The sequence below is a fragment of the Castor canadensis genome, chromosome 17 (assembly GCF_047511655.1).
Source record: "Castor canadensis chromosome 17, mCasCan1.hap1v2, whole genome shotgun sequence".
In the NCBI taxonomy this organism is placed as follows: domain Eukaryota; kingdom Metazoa; phylum Chordata; class Mammalia; order Rodentia; family Castoridae; genus Castor; species Castor canadensis.
In genome coordinates, this window is record NC_133402.1 from 61,083,921 (window position 1) to 61,094,324 (window position 10,404).

The following is a 10,404-nucleotide window of genomic DNA, read 5'->3' on the forward strand; positions in this document are numbered from 1 at the left end:
AAACATAGATATGCAGATTAGTACTGTGTGGGTAGGCTAAATATAACCATAAGACTTATAAATGTCCATTCAACGTATTTGTGAATATAGTGTTGACAGGCAGCAGTGTTGGTGGTTCACCATGTTGAGCCGTGTCTCTCTGTGTGCTTACGTAGTTCAACATCTCAATAGCCTTTCTTTAGAGAAGACTTTATAGCTATGGAAATAGATAATGAGCGGCAGAATCCACTTGAAAACATCTCACAGTTTGCTAAAATAGCTACTAGTGAACGGTACTTTTCCTGCCTTTCTCCTTTTTTTGATATCCTTTCTAGATTCTCTCTTTCATTTAGCACATTGGTAATGAGATGTAGAGACTATGGGACACAGCAGTGAATTAAAAAGACACAGGCCCTGTCCCATGGATCTCAAAGTCTAAAGAGATCAAGTAAGTAAAGGTATAAACACGTTTGTAAGTGCTAGGAAGGAAAGAGGCCTGGGGCTGGGATGCATCAACTCTAGGATGGCAGGACCTGAGACCATCACCAAGGGTGAGTGACTCAGAAAGCTGAAGAAGGACATGAAGCAGGCATGATCAGTCCCTACTTACATTTTAGTAGCATTGCTTTTGCTTCTGTGGGAAAATGAGTTGTGGGAACTGAGAGAAGAAGTGAGAGGAGTGACAGCAAAGGCACCTGTGCTGGGCAGGGATTTGAAGAAGAACTAACAGCCCTCTCCAACTAATGGGGTGCATATGTGGGTGGGAATGAGGAGTCAGAATGATGCCCAAGACTCTGTAGTATGGTGGATGGACATTCCAGATGGGGGAATTGACCATGTTTCAGTGAAATTCCAGTGTGAAGTGCATGAGGAACAGCCAAGTAGAATCTAACAATGGCAGCTGGATTTTCTATCAGTGGATGGAGTCAAGAAAGTTATTTTAACAGAGAAAACTGAATATAGGGAATTGGTTTAAAGGGTATTGGAGGACTAGGGACATAAAAGGGTGCACACTGGGATAACAGAGAGCAACTGAAGAGAGCCATTGTCACCCCTAGGGCTGGGGGAAGGAAGGAGAAAGGGTGGGATTACCAGAGGCAGATGCTCAAGAGGAGGGGCTCTGAGCAGGGATTCATCTCTCTGAGGAGGGGTCACCACCTGGCTGGGCTTCCAAGGGGCAGTGCTAGGAACATAGGAGACAGGTAGGAAACTGAGAGAAGCAGCTTTACTGTCACTTCTCCAGGAAGGAGTGCTCCCAGTGATGCCATCCAGAAAGGGGAGCAAACACAGGGAAGCACTTTCTGTTGGGATGAACAATAAGGGCAGCCATGTTAGGACCAGACCCCCCACCCCTTACAGGTGGCTTACTGGAAACTCCCCATCAGAACCCAAAGACTGACAAAGGGACAGTTGTTAACCTTTATCTCTGGGTGGGCACCAAGGACGGTTGAGCAGATGAGTAGCCTAACCACAACTTATCTTCCTTGGTTGCCAGCAACAGCACTCCTTGGAGACCCACAGGAAAATTTTTCCTACCCAGTGACCTTCCTGGTACTTTTCATCCAGCTCCCCCTCTATCTACTCCAAGTCTATATACGGCAGTGAGCTCTAGTCCTCTTGCTGGAGACCCCCCTCCGCAGGCTCTTTCCAAAATAAAGCCTGTGCTGGTATTGAGCCTATCTTTCCATGCCTCTCTTCGGTCTAACCCTTTCCTTCTCCTCCTTCCAGGCTTCTGGGCTTTCTCTGGTGTCCCTGAGTAGCAAAGCCCAGCAGGGTCAGTGGGCAAAGGAAAATGTCATCTGCAGAGTCCCAGTGTCACCGGCTAGTACGCAAAGGCAGCCTTGGGGCTGAGAGTCAACAGCTTCCTAATCAGCATAATTAAACAAGATTGGAGGTCAAAAAGAGAACTCTGGGCTGTGGACAAAAACCTGGGGATCATCAGTGGACATTTCTGTGTCATTCTGGAACAATAATGATCCAACATGATCTAGCAATGGTAGACCAGAAAGGCACAAAGCCAGTTCCTGTCTTCAGGTGGCTTCCCTACCATATAAGAACAACTGAAAATCAATTAGGCACTTGAACATGAGACTTTGCCTTTAGTGTCACATTCAGATGGGCATCAGAATCACCAAGGAACTTTTAAAACACAGCGACTCAGGCCCCCTGATTAACTTCTTCAGGGCAGAGCCTGAGTGTGTGTGTTTTCTAGAAACCTCTGAGCAATTCTGATCAGCAGCTTTTTCCCAAGCCAACAAGCACTGGGGACCACTAGATGGTGACCCAAGGTGTTGGAAGATGGTTCCTGATGGTGTTAGGACCAGAGCTAGGTTTTGAAGACTGGGCAGGGATTAGATCAGGAGAAGGTGGGAGGAGACTCATGAGAGGTGAGTTTGCACAAGCCAGGGAAGCAGGAAAGAAGGGAAACAGAGAAATAGTTCCCAGAAAATGCTCATTGATATGAGCTGTTAAACCTCAGGGCTTTCCACCTCAGGACTCCCTCTTTTGATTTTGACAGGTGGTGAGAAGCAGGGTTTGAGGGAAATGTTGATGTCATTTAAATCATTGCTGTCATTTCCACAGTAGTGGAAATGAGTAAATAATGGATAAATAAATGGATCTCAGATTTCACCAATGTGCATCCAGTTGATATTATGGAAAGAACCTGAGTGTAATCTGGGAGCCCTAGAAGAAAGGAAAGCAGAACCCCAGACTGGGCAGGGGCCACACACAGGGGATAAAGATGCTGTGATCCTAAGGTTGTCAGAGCCCTCCTGCCTCTGCATCTCCCTCCTTCTGTCACAGCTGTGGCTTCCTGAGAAAGCCATCTGCAGCACTGGCCCCCTCTTCCCCAGAGGGAACACACACTGGACGTCACAAGCCCGTGTGCACTCTCACAACAACACACACAGTAGCTCATGTGCACACATGCCTGCACCCACAAACACGTCTGCAGTCACTGCCCCTAAACCATATTGATATCTGTGATAGGAGGCAGGAAGAAAAGGGCTGGCATGGTGAAAGAGTGAAGAGTGGGACATTTTAATGTCCCCAGGTCCCAAATGATCTGGGAGGCCATTTGGGTTGAAGTCAAGGGATTTCTTTGCCAATGAACCAACAGAAGAAACAGGTTGGGTAGAAGTGCTCAGAAAAGCTAATACATTCCAAGGCAAATAATTGCTAAACTTTAATGAAAGATGCAATTTGGAGAGATGCCCAAGTCTCATGTTACCGCATAGCCAAACTGGGCCCAGAAGCTTGAGTTGTTTGTACTGAGTTGTAGACGTTTGCAAAATGGGTTCGACACAGAGTTCCCCAGATGCTGTGAATCTGTGCGTGGCTTCATTTCCATTCCTTTAATTCCACCAGGAGCTATAATTTCTAAATTTTCCTTCAGGAAAAAAAATCATTTAGCTCAGAAATAATGCTTTCTATAGAAAACTGTAGCTGTTTTAGGGCTTATTTCTTTGACTTTTTTTTTTCTTCCAAGAAAGCCATAATAAAGAGAGTCTTTCATCTTAATAAAGCCAGGCACGGGAAGTTTCTCTCTGAACACCATGGCAGACGACAAATTCACTTGATATAAATTGACCGAGAGTGTAGAACCAACCTGGCCCGGCATATGGAGCAGATAAAGCAATTGTGCCCTCCTGGGCGTATGTGCATGAAATGATGGGAGAAAAACCAAGTCTTACCCTACGTGCATCTTGGGGTCTGGGCCAAGTTTCATGAAAGGAGTGGAATATTCCTTAAGTCCTGAAAACAAGGCAATTAGAGGAGCAGAGAAACAAAGCACAGGCATAGGAGGTGGGAAGGTAGAGCGAATAAAGACAGAGTCAGAACCCTCATGCCAGAGCCGTGAGTGAGAAACCTGGAGCAGGACTGGTGGCCAGACTGCAATGGTTCATGAGAAACATATGTTGGGTCTACCAGTGGCTAAGGAGGGCCATACACAGATTGTCACCCTGGAGGTGAGTAACAGGAGTGAGCACAGACGTGCAGAACTCTTAGAACTGTTTTCCAGGTGCTTTGCCAAGCATTTCACATGCCATAGCCCTTTGAAGTCTCATAGCAACCCAGTGACGTAAGGGACTATTATCTCCAGCCTCCTGATAGGAAAGTGAGGTACAGAGAGGTTTAACAACTAGCCCAAGCCCACACAGCTTATAAGTGGTACAGACAAGTTGAGGTAGAGCCCAGCCTTTGTCCTGGAGGCTGTGATGGCTGCCTTCACACTGTGCCCAGCAGTCAGGAGGATGATGAAAAGTAGGTGATCCAGGTGAGAGGCAAGAGGGACCCTGGCCCCCTATTCCTTCTGCCTCAGGATCCACTCCTGCTGTTTCAACACCTTTGTGGCTTCAGCTGGCTGGAGCTGGTTTCCACTTGCAACTTTCTCCTCTCCTGATTGGGGCTCTTCCTCAGAAGACTGTTCCTCTCTCGGGAGCACTACACTTAGCACTAAAAAACTGTGCTGAGATAAGGGAGACATTGCCCTGGCCACAGGAGCAAAGCCACAGCTTTCTCTTCTACCATGGCTCCACCCTCCTGTGTGCTGCGGCTCTTTTTACACAGTTTCTGGTTTTTCAGGCTGGCCCTTCCCTTTCCTCTACTGTTGCCTCACTTCTGCCAAGGGTTTTGGTGTCCATTCCCACAAGAACAGTAAAGAAAAGCTACCCATGTCCAAAGTCCACTCCCAGTGCCTGTGGTTAATGTGTTTGCCTCCTGTTTAGAACAAGCCACAGGTCTTTGGGGTAAAAGCAGGCAGCTGTGATTTACAGAAATGAGAGCTGACTTCTCTTTCAAGGTGAGAATTCACCTGTTGGAGCAGGGGACCTCAGCCCTCATGAATGAATCTTCCCCTTACCTGCTCCTTACCTGTAGAAGCAAGTTGTTCCTTCCAGGTCCTCCAGGAGCAGCCAAGATGTGAACAGGAGTCCCTGTGCCCTTGCAGGCTCCCCAGGACCACACCTCACTTGAGCAACTGTCACAGACCCAGAATGGAGCCTGGAGACAGCAGCAGTGTCAACCTGCCATGACCCAGTCTGTGTCCCTATCTCTGCCACTCTCTTATGACCTTGTCAAGGTATTTATTCTCTTGGTCTCAGGGCTTCACTATATAAAATGGGACAAGTAAACCCCTAGGAAGGGCAGTTGTGGGGACCACATGCATACAGACTGAGCCTGCATCCTCACAGCCTTGAGCACAATGGCTGGCCTAGTGGAGATGCTTGACAAGACTGGTTCTAATGTGACCCCTGAGCTATCACCCCAGCTAACTGAGTCTTGATACAGGCTCCTCTTTCGAGGCAGAGGACTTCTGAACTATTTCCAGGTGACTAGGCTCTCTTCGAGACACTGGAAAATGACAGCCCCTGGAGAAAAGTACTGACACACACGGTTTTGCGCGGGATTTCAGTGAAGCTGCTAAGCCTCTGGCTTCTCAGGAGGTGGAGATGAAAAGGACTGGGATTCAAGTCCGGTTTGGGGGAAAAAGTTAACACCTGTAATCCCAGCTATGCAAGAGCCAGAGGTGGGAGGATCATTGTCTGATGTCAACCCCAGGCAACAAACAAGATCCTATCTGAAAAATAACTAAAGCAAAAAGGGCTAGGGTCCTGGCTCAAGTAGAAGAGCCCTTGCCCAGCAAGCACAAGGCCTTGAGTTCAAACCCCAGTATCACCAAAATTTAAAAAATAGAAAAGAAGCCAAGGTTCCACCTTGGGCTGCTGCAGGAGTCCTGGGGATCCAGGATTAGGGGTTCAGGAGAACCTGCCTCAGAGGTCAGAGTGATATGACTTCTTTGCACTTTTTCCCAGGGCAGCCTCCCATGGAAGGCTGTCACCATCTTCACTGTGACCACCCTACAGAGAGCTCTCCTGGCTTAGGAAACCCAACATGTGGACCACAGAACAACCCAGCTCCAGGAATCCACCTGCACACCAAGCACAGTATAGATGGAAATAGCAATACCAAAGCCAACGTGACCATGAAGAAGTACAAAATACAAACAGCCACTAAAAGCACAAGCAGCAGCCCATGGCGATAGCGGGAATATGTTGACATTTAAGGAGCTCCTCAAACTTGGCAGGGTCAGACGTCCCTGCTGTGGTCCAACCACTCTCTCCCTGGCCCCTGCCCAGGCTGAGCATCCATGACAGAGGGTTGCCTAGGCAATGCCTGCACCGTGTCTCTCCAGTCACAACTGAGCAACTGATGTAATTAAAGTGGAAACCTTTTAGAGTATGGTTTCAAGCAGAATTGAACCATGCCACATCCAAGGGTCCCTTTACTTAACTCCAGCAAATAAACCCCATCTCCAGAGTTCATGGGTCAGAGTCTCTGCTCACAACCACTTGGCCAGTTTCCCATACCTTGACTCTCATACACAAAAAGAAAGGTTTGGGTTTAGTTTGTTCCTTTGCTTTCTTTCCTTTTTCTACCTAATTCTTTTAAAGGCACAGAAACTACAGTATTGTATTTTAAACATAGCTTTGCCTGATTTTCGAATTTATAGACTCTGTGTCTCAGCTTGCCCCCACACCACTACTCAATCAAATGACAGGCTCTATCTGCTCTACATGTACTGTGCTTCAGCCATGGAAAACATGAAGAACTGTAACAACAGTAACAGAGATGCCTTACTGCAAGTGTTTGAATAGATTTGCCTTTTTCCAAAGCCCTCTCCCTCACCTCTTTTCCAAGCCTGTGCTGCTTATATATTCTTTTCTCCCCCTAATTCTGCTTCCAGGATCTTCTGTCTTGGAATAAGAAGGAACAAGATTGTCACTTCTTTTTCTCCCTTTATCACCTAGATTACCTGCAATTCTGGAAATGTCCACCAAGGCATGGAACTCCATTATTGTAGACCCAGTATTAAAAAGAGTCCACCTGCCATGATTGGTTTCAGGAGCCATCCACCTACCAGGACCCCCCTTGCCTTCCCCACAGACACCAAGATATGCAGATGCTCAACTCCTTTATTGTGAAGTATTGACATCTTACCTGCATGCACCATTCCATATACTTTAAATCATCTCTGAATTACCTACAATACCTAATGCAAATGTACATGCTATATAAATAGTTGTTATAGTATATTATTTAGGAAATATTGACAACAAAAATATCCATGCATGTTCAGTACAGATGCATTTTTTCCTAATATTTTCAATCTGCAGTTGGTTGAATCTTTAAATGCAGGAACAGATACACAAGGCCAACTGCATTTGTACAATGTGAGAGCCAAAATACCAGCTTCTGTTCTATAAGTTCCTAGGAGGTGGGATTATGAGTAAATCTTTTTCTGCATCTTTATGATTTTTCTTTACTTGTGAAACCGAATATTTATTTGATAATCAGAAAAGAAATGAGTTGAAAATATTTTAAAGTTCTCAAAATATAACATTATTACTCAAATAGCAAAGACAGCCAAATAGATGCCTGGGTCTTACCTTTATTACCATTAAACATAAGGTTACATGTTCCACAGTGTATGTGATGTATTCAGAAACTCTGGATACAATTATGGTCTACAGTTTTCCCATTGCACTAAGTGGCTGCTGATTGTTCAAAGGCCACCCTCATGGACCCTATATTCTGTATGTTAGTTTAGCTTTAGGGGGTAGGTGCCAACTGGTGCTGCCACAGAGGCTGCCTCCCAGGGCTCCAGTGACTGGGCTCTTGTCTAACCTTAAGATATCCTTTCAATCTTCCACTGTCAGTGTGTGCACAACAAAATTTAGAGACAGAATAGGGAGAAAGGGGACAACTGAGGCATTTTTTTGCCTTTATCTTCTCAAATCAATCAGATTTACCACTAAGTCTATCCATTTTAACACTGGAACTTCCAAGTCTACAAAAATTATAAGGGTAATAACCTCTCCTGCAAAGTGGCTGTAAAGATGAAAATATTGTGTTGGATTTGAATTTCTCCATGAAAAATAAAAATTGGTACAATTTTTATCGGACTTGATTGCTAATTCAGCAATCCCACTTTTAGGAATACATTCTATGAAAAGAAAGTAAGTATTTAAAGCTACGTATTAAGGATGTCTATCACAAAGCTGGTCAAAATAACAAAAATAAATAAAACCTGCTTAAATACCTACCATTTAAGATCTTGGTTAATTAATGATATTGTCTTATTTTAAATACTGTAAAGTCATCAAAAGCAATGAGCGCTTCTGTGTTTGCATGGAAAAATGTCCACTGATGTACATTGAGGGGAGAAGAAGAAGCAGATAGTATGAGAAGAATTATGGCATAATCCTGTGAAAAAACTTTTCCTTTGGTTGGACTCTTCCTTTGGTGGCTGAAGCTCCAAATCTGAGAACAAAATGTGATTCCCATGTATCCACTCTAAAGAGAATTCCTGGACACATCTATGAAGCACTTCCTGAAATTCAGCAAAACCAGTACAGTGGCCACTGCCCCATCGCAGTTACCCACAAGAAGAGGAGTCAGTCAAAAGTCAAACAGAGCTCATCAAACATAAAGTAGAATCGCTGTCCTCCCTTTTCTTGTAGGAAGGGAAGGAGTGTCCCTCAAGACAGGTGAAAGAGACTTTCTTGAAGAGACTGAAGGTGCACAGAAGCTGAGCTACAGAAGGTGAATCCCATTTCAGTGACTGTGGTAAACCAGATGTTTATGGAGCAAACATTCTCCCTAATGAACCTTCTCAATGGGACTTTTTTTTACCCATGCCATTGATATTGGGTTTGCTTGTGTGACTTTCTTTGGCCCCATTGTGAGCACAGTATATCTACCTCTCCAACCCTAGAATCTGGACTCAGTCCAATGAGAGATTAGCAGACATGGTGCAAAGGTTTAAGGTGTACATGACTGCTTTTGTTTGTTCCCTTGCACTTCTGTCATTTTCTGGGTGTTGCTTCCCGTAGGTAGGCACACATCGACCAAATTCCAGCCCAACTGTGAGGAGCCAAGGCTAAGAACCACTGTTTATAGCCAAGCTGCCCAGGAAAAGCCAGTTTGCATCAGTTGAACTGCAGTCCCATGATGGTGAGAACAAGTGTTGATTGTTACATGTGACTGCATTCAGGGGAGGTTTGTGATACACCATTTATTGCAGCAATGGCTAACACATACACTGGTGAGAGTTCTTCAGACACCCTGTAAGCTCCTCTGGGAATTTGTAAAATACAAAGTTTAGACACTCAGGTTTGATTTCTGCCTGGAAAATATGAGTACAAAGCCTGGCATAAAAGGTCATGACACCGTTGAACAGGCTGCACTGCCACTTTTGGTGAGACAAGAATGTATGAGATTCCTATATGCCAAGTGGACACAACAGAACTTACTGAGTTTGAGTCATCCTATTGAATTTGACTCCAAATAGTATCTCCCAGGCGTGAAAACCCATCAGTAAGATGTGTGTGAAGCTTAGGGAACAGAAGTAGAAGGGCCAGGAGCCATCAGTAGGAAAAGTAGGAGGACAGTAAGGAACAGAAGAAAGTCACCATGCACTCCTGACCCACTGTAGGTCCAAAAGGGATCTGGGTCATCCAAACTGGAAAGAAGAGAGATGTGAGATGTAAGATTAAAGTTTTCATTTAAATTTAACTAATCCTATTAAATTTAACTAATCCTTGAAAATGGGATTCTCATAGCTGAGAAATATCCTAAAAATTATGGAAACATCTGGAGGTAACATTATAGGGTGAAAAAGAGCTCTGACAGCACATACGGGGTGATAATGATGGGAATCTAAATCATTCAATCATTTTATAACTTATACACATGTGTAAATACACGCACATTGTATGTGTAATTGTTATACAGATGCTCCTCAACTTACAATGGGAGTATAGCCCAATAAATCCATTGTGAGTTGAAAATACTGTAAGTCAAAGATACATCTGCTACACCTAACACACCAAGCATCATAGCTTAGTCTATCCCACCTTACATATCCTCAGTACACTTACATTAGCTTACAGTTGGGTAAAATTATCTAACACAAGTCTATTTTATACAAAATATTGAGTATTTCATGTCATTTATGGAAATCATGATGAGACACAAAACATTCAAATATCCAAACCACACTGGCAGCATGGTACACTGTAATGTATCACTGGCGCCCCTCCCGATTGCATCACTGTACAGCTGAGTCTACATCATACCAAATGTCACTAGCCCATGGAAAGATCAAAATTTGAAGTATAATTCCTACTGAATGTGTTTCTACAGAATGAGTATGGTTTTGGACCATCTAAAGTTGAAAAATCGTAAGTTGAACCATCATAAGTTGAGGGGCTATCTGTATGATCACAAAAGTATTTATATTTTGGTGTCTAGCTGGAGGAAGAGCATGGCTGGCCATGATCCAGGGCTCTCTGTTAGGGAAGAGGCTTCTGTAGTAGAAACAGACCCCATGCCTTCTCCTCTCCTTAGCTCCCTGGGCTC